The sequence below is a fragment of the Neovison vison genome, chromosome 2 (genome assembly GCF_020171115.1).
Source record: "Neovison vison isolate M4711 chromosome 2, ASM_NN_V1, whole genome shotgun sequence".
NCBI lineage: Eukaryota > Metazoa > Chordata > Mammalia > Carnivora > Mustelidae > Neogale > Neogale vison.
Window position 1 is genome coordinate 235,739,867 of NC_058092.1, and position 13,457 is coordinate 235,753,323.

Consider the following 13,457-nt stretch of genomic DNA (forward strand, 5'->3'; position numbering starts at 1 on the left):
GTATAGAGTTTCGGTTTTGCAAGTTGAAACAGTTCTGGAGATCTGTTGCCTGATAATATGAATATATTTAACACTGAGGTTCACACTTAAAAATGACTAAAGTGGCAAATTGTATAGTTTTCTAAACCACAGTTTAAAAAATATTAGAAAAACATATTGAATAATTTCTAAAAGGTGCAGAAGCTTTGCTACTCCTCCCTTCAAATGCTGGAGGCTGGTTTCTCTTCCCTTGAATGAGGACCAGACCTAGTACCTCCCATCTGAGGAGTAGAATATGGTGGGGAGTGGTGCTATGTCTTTTCCAAAGGTCAGTCACTAAAACAGCCCACCATCTGCCTGCTCTTTTCTTTTTCTTTTTATATTTTTATTTTGAGGGAAGTGGAAGGTCGTGCAGCGAAAGCCCTCAGCAGCCCTTGGAGGGTCCATGTACAGAGGGGCTGAGATCTCCTACCAGTCCAGTGCCATCTTGTTGGCCATGGGGATGTACCTTCTTGGACACAGATCCCCCAGCCCAGTCAAGCCTTTTGGTGACTGCAGACCTGGCCAACATCCAGCTGAACCACATGAGGGACCCCAAGCCAAAACAATCCACTGACCTACTCTTGAATTCTACAGAAAGATAATAAGCTATTGAGTTTTTAGGTGATTTTCTACCCAGCAGTAGGTAGCCTCTGCCAGGTAGGGGAAAAGGCAAGCTACTTGGAAGAGGAAAAGCAAGGCCTTTTTCATTGCCCTGGGTTGACATCCTTTTCTGACTCTCGGCACCTGTAGTCCTATTCAAAACCTTAGAATTCCCCTTCGAGAAGTGGGAAGGCAGCCCACGTGCTCTGCAAAGCTGTGGCTGACATTAAATGGGACAATGAATGGCAAGACAGAGTCCTTAGCAGGTGTTTAACGACCAAGAGCTATTGTTAGTTGAGTTCATAGGGCACATCAGAGGTGGGAAATCTTATTTCTGTCCCCTCAGCCAAATTCAATATGCTCCTTTTGTTACTATTCAATGCAGTCTAACCCCAAATCTCATCCACAATTTGAGGAGCCCCAGGAGATCTGGGCTAGAAGGGATCAGAGAGTTCTACCATTCAATGCCCTCATTAAGCAGGTGTGTAAGCTTAGACCTGGACTGGCAAACAGCTTGCCCCCAGTCCACACCCGGCCAGTCCAGACTAAGCCCCAGATTGCTGAGAGCCTGGTGTGCCCGCCTGTCAAGTTCTAGACCGATGTGCCGGTCACATTTTCTATGACTGAAGAGACTTCATTAGCTTTGACAAAGAGCCTGTTAATTACTCCCATAAACCATCTCCACTGAGCACCCACAGGAACCCCTTTTCCACAGAGGTGTTTGAACCAAACCCCTGCACAAGTTCCCAGGGGCTGCTACGTGGCGGAAATGAAATGAGTTGAGGAAGCTGCCCTGTCAGTCCAGCCGGCCCACAGCCAGCCGTGCCCCGACTTATCACCGTGAACACACATTCAGATTTTGATAGACCCTTCCCCTGCTCTAATCCGTTTAACACTCCTCTTCCCAGCACCTCAGCGGGAACCAAGACGTGAGCGTTCACCGGGTACCAGCGAGTTTGCACGTCCTTGACTGACGCCCAAGAGCTCTGCCTGAGTGTTCAGGCTAAAACATTAAACTTAGGTCGAGAGCGCAGAGAAATTGCCTTCTGTAGATGCTTTTAAAGAAATCAGAAATGTCAATGAAGTTCATCATCTCTAATATCTGAAATCAACTCAAAGAAAGCATTTTTGAAATTTAATGTCTTCTAGATTTTTGTTTATGAAGGGTTATGAATATGATTCTCCCCTCCCTCCCTCCTTCTCTCCCTCCCTCCTCCTTTCCCTCCCTTCCTTCCTTCCTTCCGTCCTTCCTTCCTTCCTTCCTAGTTTTCTCTTGATTTTAAAACCCCAATCGTTTTTATCTAGTTATTTCTTTTTCTTTTAGCTGGTTATTTATTCACGCTTATTTACCATGGCATGCTTCTGGATTTGTCTTCTTACTGGAGTGCATCCTTCAAGAAAGATCAAAGAAAATCTTGGATAGATAAGCTTTCTGACCCTTATGTGCCTAAGAATATATTTGCTATGCCCTCACACAGAAATTACAATTTAGCTGAATAGGAAATATGTTCCTGCTTCCAGGACTACTGTTGGGGAATCCAGAGTCAAAGGATTCTGTGGGAGATCAGCACTTCCTACCTAAAAGCCTTCGGAATTTTATGTTTGTCTCAGATGGTCTTAAATTACATGTGTGTGTGGTTTTTCCTTATTTACAGTTTGCTTTCGATGAGCCTTTGTGATCTGAGACCACTATTTGTTTATTTCTAGGAAATTTTTACTCATTATTTTTGCATGTATTTTCTCCTTGACTTTTTTCTGGGACATCTTTTATATATGCTATATAACATATAATCATATACTACATATAATTATATATATATATCTTTTATATATATAATATATTTGTTTGTGAAGGGGAGTGTGACACAGCAAAGGGATGCGAGGCAACGAACAGCATGGTTCCTCCCCCAGCCCAGCCCACCATCTGCGATTCATGGTCAAATCCAAATGTTCCCTCTTTTCAGCAGAGTTCTAACTTGGCCTAGAATTTCCCAGAAACAGAGCCTGAGACAAAGGCTTTCACGCAGGCGGCTTACTTGGAAAGCAATCCCAAGAAGCAAGAGTAAAGGACTGAGGGGGGCCAGGGAATAAGGGTGACTTACTGCGTTGGCCACTGCAGTGAATGACAATGTTCCATTCTCCGGGGGAGCCCTAGGAAAGTGTTCCACAACCACCCAGCTGGGGTCAAATGTGGGAGCATTCTGTCCCCCATGAGTGTTAACTCCCCGTATTTGTAGGGTGAGAGCACAAAGTTTAGACCACAGGTTTGTGTCACTTGCCTCTCCTCACCCCAAACCCAGGACTTCTGCTGACACCCTGGTTTCTCCTGACACCCGCCATATTGCTTTGTCTCCTCCATCTTCTGACAGGGACTTTGGACTGAACAGCCAACAGCGATGTCATACTTACCTTTTCCTAAAACTGACCGTGTGGATGCAGGCCGTGTGGAACCACCTTCCCTCTTTCACAGAAAAAAAAAAGGCACATCACTTACCATGGTATATTGCCCTGGTGCTGAAAACCAGCTCTACACAAAGGGGCAATGGAAAATATCTGGGTTGTTGTGGGAACAGGAACAAGGCTAAGGAGTAGGTACAAAGTCCTTGTTCAATTCCGGTGTTTCTGACACCTTTGCTTTTTAACAAAGCTGAAGGAGAAACTAACAGAGCTGGCAGCTAAGAGACTTTTTTAAACTTCAGGTCACGAAGATGTTTGGCATATAACTCAGAAACATTTCAATACATTACTGTCATGACCCTCCTTTACCTGTTTACTTAAGTCAACAAGCTCGCTCAGTGTTCACATCCATTTTTAAATAGATGTTGAGCTCAGCCTCACTTCTAAAACCTCATCCTCAACCGTATTCATTTGTGTATACTTAAACCAACTGTAAAAATCCCTACCCATCTTACCAAAAGACTTGTTTCCCATAACCTTTTATATGTGTTTAACTCTGACTTACAAGATGACATACTGTTATGCTGTGTTGATCAATTCATATTTTTTTATTTAAATTTTCTTTTTTTTTAAGATTTTATTTATTTATTTGACAGAGAGAGAGATCACAAGCAGGCAGAGAGGCAGGCAGAGAGAGAGGAGGAAGCAGGCTCCCTGCTGAGCAGAGCGCCCAATGCGGGCCTCGATCCGAGGACCCTGAGATCATGACCTGAGCCGAAGGCAGCGGCTCAACCCACTGAGCCACCCAGGCGCCCTGATCAATTCATATTAATAGTACTTTTAATAGTAGCTTCAGACAGGATAGATTTTTAAACACAGTTTTAGGACCATAAAAAGCGTTTTAAAAATTTAGATATAAGTATATATACATTTTGTTTTTCTCTAAGAAGCACTAAATTGATCAATAACAGACTTTCAACCATAGAATGAATGTAAAGGCCTAGAGAAAATTCTGTATCAGAAGGGTCATAGAAATGCAAGTTCAAATAGGAAAAAAAAAATGAAAATGTAAAATTTCTGACTGTTAAAGGTTAAGTTGTGTATTTTGTAAATAGATGATGGTTGGTATCGAATCCCTGTGGCCTCACAGTCCATCAAATGCGTTACATAGAATGACAGACTACTTTGATTCTCAGTGTAAAACAAAATTCTGGAAATTTCACCTATTTGCCTCTGGCACACATATGAAGAAAACCTAAAGATGTTGAATTAAAAGTATTTTAGGAGGTTGGCTAGTTTTCAAATTTCCTATTTCAGAACAAATGAGCCAAACACCTCAGAAGTTAGGGCCACAGCTCCCAGCCCGTGAGCCTCTGACTGCTGGGACAACCACGAGTCCCCAGGGTAGGAGGCCAGGAGCAGGAGGGGGAGATGTAAGGCTTCCTCAGGACACCTGCAGGTAGGTTTTCACAGCTTGAGAGATGTCCTTACACTGAAGGCCAGGTCTCCGAATTCAGGAAAGATGAAAACTAAAACTGACCTCGGAAATCTAAGTCTAGTGATGGCAAGTGGAAGATGTTGAGGTTGGAAGTATTCCAACCAAATGTAGAACCGTCTTGAAGAGAGGCTGAAGGAAAAAAAGCATGGCTAGACCTTCATTCAAGAAAGTGAATTAAGATAAAGGATTATGAAAACTAAAATGATTAAAATTAAAATCAGAAAAGGGTAGCAAAGGGCCTCGGGAAGTGTCCAGATCCTCCAAACTGTTGGAGCACAAAGGTCTACTGCTGTCCACTTACTGTTTTCTAACCAGTTTCCACTTCTCACATATATCATAACACCTATGTCCAACCCCCAGGAAATGAATTTCTCTGATTAGAAGAATTTCAGCCAAATTCTGGAATTTTGGTGATTCGATTTTAGCCTGGGTAACTACTTAGAATGTTGGCAAAGCTATTTTATGATCTAAGAAAAGATGGAAAGCTCTACCATTCCAGAAAAGTAAACTTAATGTTTATCAAGAAGCATATATATCTTTTGCAAGATAAACATGCAGCAAACATCAAGGAAATGTTTCTGCACCTGATTTATTCTCATTTCCAGACTAGTAGAAAAAACAGAATTTTTATATTTATGAACTTAGATCAAAATATTATTTTAAAACGGTCCAAAGAGACCAATTTTTAAAAATATTAATTGTGGCTGTCGTTATCACATAACAAGCAATAATGTGACCTAGAGTATTTGGCCTGGGACTTTCAGATACCAAATTACTATCTCTGAAAAATGCATAAAGCGGATTCTAATAAATCAGAGGTTACACCATGTGTCAAATATCTGTCTGAAATATATTCCTGTGGGTAAGCTATGAATCAAAAATTGGGTCTTAACTTCCACTTCACAGTTCCCAGTACAGTTAAAAAAAAAAAAGAAGAGCATCCTATAACTTTACCTCTCTGAATAATTTCTTTGAAATGGTGACTTTACAGCCCAAATAATTGTGTAAGTAAGTACAAAATTGCTGAGTAACACCGAATTTGTCTAATGGTATGAGAATCTTTTCGTCCTCATTAAGTCTTGTACTGGGTGGGTGTGTGCCCGCACATGTGCTCCACATGCTGGGTTTCAGCCCTCAGGACCAGATCTTTAAGCATTGACCTTACTTAAAGAAGTCTGACTAGGGATTTGAAACTCATAAAGTTCTTATTACTGACCCTTCCTTTACGGGAATCAAATCTGACTCTTCCCTGGGTGAAAATAATAAGTGTCTATTACACATGACAAAAAAATAATATAACTTGCTGTGTGCACTATTTTGACGTGGAAAGATATACTTTACCCCGTCTTAGGATGGATTTTCCATACTAGAAAAAAGGGAAAAATGATTTAGATGAATGTGTCAGAAAGTGTGAGCATTGGGTTCATATTGATCTGATTAAGACTTATGAGCAGAGGTGGAATTTGGCTCAAAAAACAGTTTGGAAAGAAATGCACCCAATGACTTCAGACATCGAAGGCTTCATAGGAAATTGCCATCCCTCTGTGGACTGAAAAGTGATTAGGCATGCATGGTTTTAGAGACCCAGTGTAACAAGAACTTCTGCTCTATTGATGAAGCATGGAAACAGCTTCATCAGAAAAGGCGGGGGAAGACCCAGACAGCCATGCTGGGTTTGTGTATTAAGTGTCTCATCCATAATTGTGTGATCAATAATTGTCTCCATTCCTTCATTCTTTTTTTCCTTATCTTCATCCATTTCCCAAAACTTTCTATGAAGTAGAAACAATTTAAAGTCTAAGTCAATAAAGATGCCTCGGTTGAGAGTAAAGCTTTAATCCTAGCTTCCTAAATACAATCTAATAGAGAATGTTGAATCAATTTGCAAGCAATTAAGTGGAAGAGTATACAGATCTTCCTCATTATACGATAAGGTCACAAACCAATAAACCCACCTTAAGTTGAAAATGCACAGAATACACCTCACCTGCCAAACATCATAGCTCAGCCTCGCCTACTTTGAAGGTACTCAGAACATGTACACTAGCCTACAGTTGGGAAAAATCATGTCACAAAGCCTATGTATATTAAAGTGTTGAATAATAATTATTGGATGGTGTATGGAAAGTGAAAACAACACTTTTCAAAGGTTGCTGACCCTCGTGATCACTGGCAGACTGAAGGCCATAGCTGCTCAGGCCAGCACTGTAGGGAGGACTGTCTGCATTGCGCCAGTCTGGGAAAAGATCCAGATTCAAAATTTGAACTGTAGTTTCTACTGATGTGCATCATTTTCATGCCATTATAACGTGGAAAACCCCTAAGTCAAACCATGGCAAGTTGAAGACCATCTGTGGTTGAGAGGACACTGAATGAGGAGAGACAGAAGACTTCTGTTCTAGTCTGTTATCTTTGCCGGCCAGCTGATTTTAGCAAGTCATGCTAGCTTAGGTTTCCCATATATTGAAGGGGAGATGATAATACTTGTGTTGTGTAATTAACAGGTTGTAGGTGGCTCGTTTAGACTGCACATAAATGCATCTTTATGACATTAAAGCATCACAGAAAGTTTTTGCAATTAAACGTTCTCTTTCTATCTACCTTTGTCACACATAGTCTCAATATTTCAGAAGAAAGTGTGATTTAATGGAAGGTGAACTGATCTGTAGTCAACACTTGATTATTCATGGTTAGAGAATAAATGTCACACACCGATAGTGACTTTTTGTCAATAAGCTTAACCTTCTTCCTTGGGTGACATTAAAGTAATTTGAATCAGACCTGTCAGAAGGAATTACGAAGGTCCATAAGGAAGATCCATTTAATCAAGATTTCTCCATGGTTGTGAATGAAATACCACAAAACCTTCCTGTTGCCAGATGTTGTTCAAAATCTCTTTTTTTTTTTTCTGAGATGAAAGAAAGGAAAATTTTATTAGAAGACTTCAAAAAGGGAAATTTATTATTTCCATGAGAGTTCTGGATCAGGGTTACAAAGAATCAGGTAACTGGGTGGAATACCCCAGAGATCTCACAGTAAGTAAAAACTGAGAAAAGAAAAAAAAAATCAGACATTCAAGGCGCAGAATTCCAAAGGATACGTGAGCTCTCAGAGGATGTAGCTGGACCTTAAATCCTAGAGAAGAGGTGAGAGGGGCAACGTTGAACAGAGAAGGAATATGACGAACTCAGCCAGGCAATAGTGCTAGGTCACCTATCAAGTCCACTCTTCTGCTCTGGTCAGTGAGCATGCAGTGCTCCTTCCTTTCTAGGGTACGGCTCACATGGGTCCTTGATGTCTAGAAGCACCGCTTGAGCACAGGCCTTGGATAATGAAGACAGTGCCCAACACAATGCCCACAAGACCCACAGACAACCCCAGGGCACAGACCACGGTCTCTGTCAGCTCTGACATAGAGGCTGGAATTTCAGGTTCCCAGTGTTTCAGAAGTGGTTCATCCAGGCCCCAGTGCTCCACCTTGCAATCATAAATATCATCAGCAGAAGAGAGGAAGGTGAGGTAACTGAACTTTAAGAAGGAATGATCCTTCCTGGCGAGGAATCTGGTTTAAGAAACACCTTCTGTGACTGAGTGCCTGTTCTTCAACCACGTGACATTGATCACAGGAGGAAAGATGTTGTCCACAAGACAGATGAGGGTGTTGGGCTGACCAAGACTCACAGGAGACTTGGGAAACACTGTCACCTCAGGAACCTCATTGGTAGCAGCAGTATAGTTGGAACGTTTAGTCAGGATGTTCAAATTTTGTTTTGCTATTGCCAAGTTTCTCAGTGCACCTTGTGGGTCAAAACCTAAAAATGTACTAAACACAGGCAGCCGCCAGACAGTTTCCTTCTCCAAGTCCACATAGAATTCCTCATCTCCATCAAATTCTTGAGTGGACTGGCCAGAGGGACCATAGGACTGGTAGACGTTTATGTTATAGGAACCAACATGGTCAGCCACAATGTCTTCACTGCCACCAGGGCTCATCATGGTGGTCAGGGCAAGAGTCCCCAGAATCAGAACTCTGCTTAGGGTCATCCTTTTCTCAATGTGGTCTCCTCGGTGGCCCTTCTGAGTTGCAGAGCAGTGGTAAGAACCCAACCCCAAATCTCTTTACCATGAATTCATGCCAGGCTCAAAGTCTCACACAAAAAAACGATCACTCCGACTTCTAGTCATATATTTTACATGGACAAGGACTTCCTTCAACTTTAAATTTTCCTTATTCACAGTGTTTTAATGGTAAAGCTAGAACATAGGTTAAGACACTGTTAGGAAGATATGCTTGTTATCTCTACTGTGTTTCATTTTACTACCATTACGACCCATGCTCATAATTATTCTCATAAGGTGCGTGTTTGTGTGTGAATGTCTTTGTGGATGTAAAAATATGTGTGTGTTTAATAGTAATATTACACTCTGGGAGAAAGTCAAGGAAGATTAATAAGGTGTAAAATTTCTAATAACACAGGATATTAGAAGAAAATAGGAGAATAATTACTTGAGTACATAAACAATATGGTTCAAACTTATTATTTTGCAATTGTTGAATCCATAATTTATATCTTTAATAAACTTCAGCATTTTCTCCAAAACACATACCCATTGTTTTTATTATCTGCCTAACAGGAAGACTCATTATGCAATATAATTATTTTGTATAAACAAACTTCTAATCACTGTTATGAAATTATTTATGAACATGTAACACTAAAGAAATCTCAACAAGGTTAAATCCTGCAGATTGTATAGTTTAAACCTCTTTAATCCTCTTTGGTTCCCTTGCTGCTCCCTATCTCTAGAAAGCATGATGAATACTATATTTAAGAATCCCATGTTGAGATGTGGTTCAGCTATTTCAGACAGGATTCATACATTGTCCAGAATTTCAAAGGTCAGGAAATAAATTTTAAGTAAATGTGTGATTTTGAGTTTTTCAATAGAAGGATACACAATATTGATGGCTATTTCAATTTTATTAACAACTGAACATATACTACATGTTAATTAAGTCTTAACAAAAACACAAATCAAATTTTGAAGAAATGTCTTTCTACTTATTCTATAAATATAATTTTCTCTTATTTAATAAGCATGCATGAAGAGACAAAGATGAAGAAGGGACAAATATGAATTAAAACAGCATTGAGGGGATTTCCTGGTACCCAGGTACCAAGGTAGCCATATTTAAGTCATACTTAAATATGAGATCGCCACACATTCACCACAAACTTTACCAGTCCTCAAGAAAACCAAATTAAATCACATAAATCCCATGCTGTCTGAAAACTCCCCCACAAAAAACAAAACAAACAAACAAACAAAAACAAAAATGCAGAACACTGAATACTTCTAATTAGTAAGAAAAAGAAACATCAAGATCCAGAAGACTGATTTTTCAAACGTTTACTACAAACCTTTGCCAGAGAATAGGCAAACGTTCTGGGGAAAGAAAAAAAAAAAAAGCTGCACAGGAAAGAACAAAGGGCCTGCGATAAACTATCCTCAGAAGTAGCAAGTTCACAGTAAGTGTGAATATCCTGGAAAAGAATCCTTGTAGATAAGAACACTGCCTAGACTTGTATGGCCAGTTTGAAAAGTAATGTTTCTGAACGAAAAAGATGACAAGAAAGAGACTCTGGAGACTGGGTGATAATGGAAGACAGGGAGCAAGGAAGGAAATTTGGAGTTCTGCATGACAGAATAAAATAAAAATAAAATCCAAGTGTGCACACCCTCCTTCCAAAAAGAAGCCAGCCATTGAAAACACCGTAGAACATATTTAAAAAAGAAAGAAAGAAAGAAAATAAACCTGTTCTTGTAATCCTTCCAAACTTCTGTGTGTGAAAAGGACTGAAACATAGGAAACCTTCCTCTGAAAACTCTCCCAAGAAGAAAACAAAAAAATTTTAAAAATCACAGGATTTCAGCTGGTAATAATATTCTCCTCTATCCCAAACAACAATAAAACAGAGAAAAAAATGTAAGAAAAGGCCCTAAACTGAATTAAATTTCATTAAATAAGCATTTGGGGAATATGGAAAACCACCATGAAACAGAATTTTTTAAAAATTTAATTAAAAAGGATGTAAAACAAGAATGGAGTAAACTTAGAAAAGAAATGCAAGACACAGATAAATCAGTCAGAAATGACAGCTCCATTCTGTGGTGTCCAAGAGAGAAAATAGTTGAATAAAAATGTGATGACAAGCATAGAGGAAAACTAAAGTATAACAGAGGGAGAAAATGAGAATAAAAGAGGAAGAGGAGGAGGAGAAATGTTAGGAGGAAAAGTGGTTCAAATGGAAGCTAGGCAAAAAAGATCTCATATATGTATAATTGGTGCCCCTAAAGTTAGACAGCAGATAAGGAACCAGAACTAATATTTAAAACTATAATTCAGTTCAACTCTCTGAAAGGAGAAAAAACCCGAGTCTACATAATGAAAGAGCTCCCTGGGCACCTGTGAGAACTCACCCGGAATGGTGGACTCTGATCCATACCTAAGGGAAATGATTAGATTTTAAAGGTAAAGAAAAACATTCAAAGAGTCTTCAAACAGAAAGATCAAATTATTTACAAGGTCAAAAGAATTCAAGTAGCACAGGACTTCCAAAAAGTATGTAAAGCCAAGCAAAATTGAGCAGCATTTTTAAGAAACATGAGGAAAGAAATTATGAGCCAGGAATTTGAGTATGTCCTTCAAATGCTAAAGAAAAGCACAGAAAAGAAAACCCCAATTTTAAAGAGGCAAGAATGTGGGGAATTCTTTACCCATTGGTCTTTCATGAGGAATGTACTAGAGAATGGGTTTTCTCCTACCACGAGAAGACAGGGGAGAAGCAGCAGGAGCACTAACTGGGAATATTCAACCATAGATGTTAAGACCAAAACAAAGGTGGGAAGATAATATCCACATGTTATATGTTTGGATGAAATAAAAATAATGTAACTAAAAGTGAAGACAAAGGGAAGGGTGAAGGAGAAAATAGAATAAGCTCATTTCGAATCATGTCAGTACTATGTGGGAGGCAAATGATACTACAAAAAACAACAACTGGAGAAGAAATACTTAAGTTAAGAAAAATCAGGGAACTAGAGTGAGATGGGTCCCGACGGAGTTGTGACTGAAGGATTTTTATGGTTGGTCTTTTATAAAAAACTGACTACGGAACTTAATATTTTGTCTATAACGTTTAAGACAAAGTGGATTTGTAAATATCAGGAAAATATCTCACCTATATTTAGAACAAACAGGGTGAATTTGTTATGTTCCCTTCTCTCTGGTTAATATCTCGTCTATAATATTTCTCCACATCTGGGGTTCCCGTGAGCCTGGTTACATAGCCCCCTACCTGTCTCTCCCTACTTAGCGTCACCTGTCCCTCACTTATCACCACTTCAGATGTGTTCCATATAAATGGATACACAGTGTTTTCATTATTTTTCACATTCTGAACTTTCTGATTGTATTGCATTTCCACTCAATAATTGTTTTATAGATGGCCTCTTAATTTCCAGGTAGAAGGATCTTTTCAAGCTTTGGTCTTGTTGAATATTAAGCTGAGATGAATTCACTGATGAATTACATTAAACATTTAATAAAAATATTATGCTAGTATTACACAAATTCTATCAGAAATAAGGAGGGTAGATCACATCTTAATTCCTTTATTATGCAGCCAGCATAACTTTTTAATACTAAACCCTGATTTTAGAAAAAAATCAGATCAATATAACTCATCTGTGGAGATGGTAAATGCTAAATAAAATATTCATAATTTGAATTCAACAATCTATGAAATGTAATGCCACATGAACAACTGATTTTAGAATTTATATCAAAATGTAGGGGACCTAGAATGGCTAAGATAATTTTGTAAAAGGACAAAATTGGAGAATTTTATCCTAAGATTTACTATAAAGCTACAGTAATCAAAACAAACTGAAATCACTATGGGGTGAGACCAGCATGGAAGAATGTAGGGTCATAAATAGACCCATGGATATATATCCAATTGATTTTTGATACAAGTTCCCAAGAAATTCAATGTGAAAAGGATAATTTTTTTTTAAACAGCACTGAAACAATTGGGTATATCCACATGCAAAAATATGAAACTCCATTCTTTCTTTACACATTCACAATATTAATTTGAATTGCATCACAGATCTAAACATAGCAGCCACAGCTATAAAATTTGTGACCAGGGAGCAAATACATCAAAATGCAACAATCATTTAAAAAAAATTAGGTAAGTTGGGTGTCGTGAAAATGAAAAGAGGAGCGCCTGGGTGGCTCAGTCAGTTAAGGGTCTGTCTTCTGTTCGGGTCATGATCCCAGGGTCCTGGGATCGGGCCCCACATCTGGCTCCCTGCTCAGCGGGGAGCCTGCTTCTCCCTCTGCCTCACCCCCTCTCATTCTTTCTGTCTCAAAATAAAAAAAAATGAAAAGATTCTGTTCTTCAAAACATGATATTAGGAAAATGAAAAGACAAGTCACAGAATAAGAAAATATTTGCAAAACACACATCTGGTAAAGTGACTCTATAATATATATATAATATAATATAAAAATGACTCTTACAATTTAATAATTAAAAAACAACTCAATTAAAATATGGGCAAAACATTTAAATAGACATGTCTCACGGAAGATATACAAATGGTCAGTAAGCACATAAAAAGATGCTCAACATTCGTAGTCAGTGGAGAAATTAAAATAAAAGCCTCAATAAGATATGGACATCCACTAGAGTAGCTGGAAATAAAAATGACTAAGAATACAAAAGCTTGGCGGGAATCTGGAAGATCTGGAAGATCTAGATCTGGAAGATCTAGAACTCTCCTAGGCTGATATTACCAAATTTGTAACTGAAAGATAACTACAAAAATCTCCAAAGAGTTGAAAACAAAGCACTCTAATTCTGGTTGC

The 13,457-nt window shown here is 38.9% G+C and overlaps 1 pseudogene; it reads right to left on the reverse strand.

Annotated features, from left to right (window-relative positions):
- Nucleotides 1–7,795: 7,795 nt before the first annotated feature.
- Nucleotides 7,796–8,618, reverse strand: LOC122899048 (annotated as a pseudogene).
- Nucleotides 8,619–13,457: the final 4,839 nt, after the last annotated feature.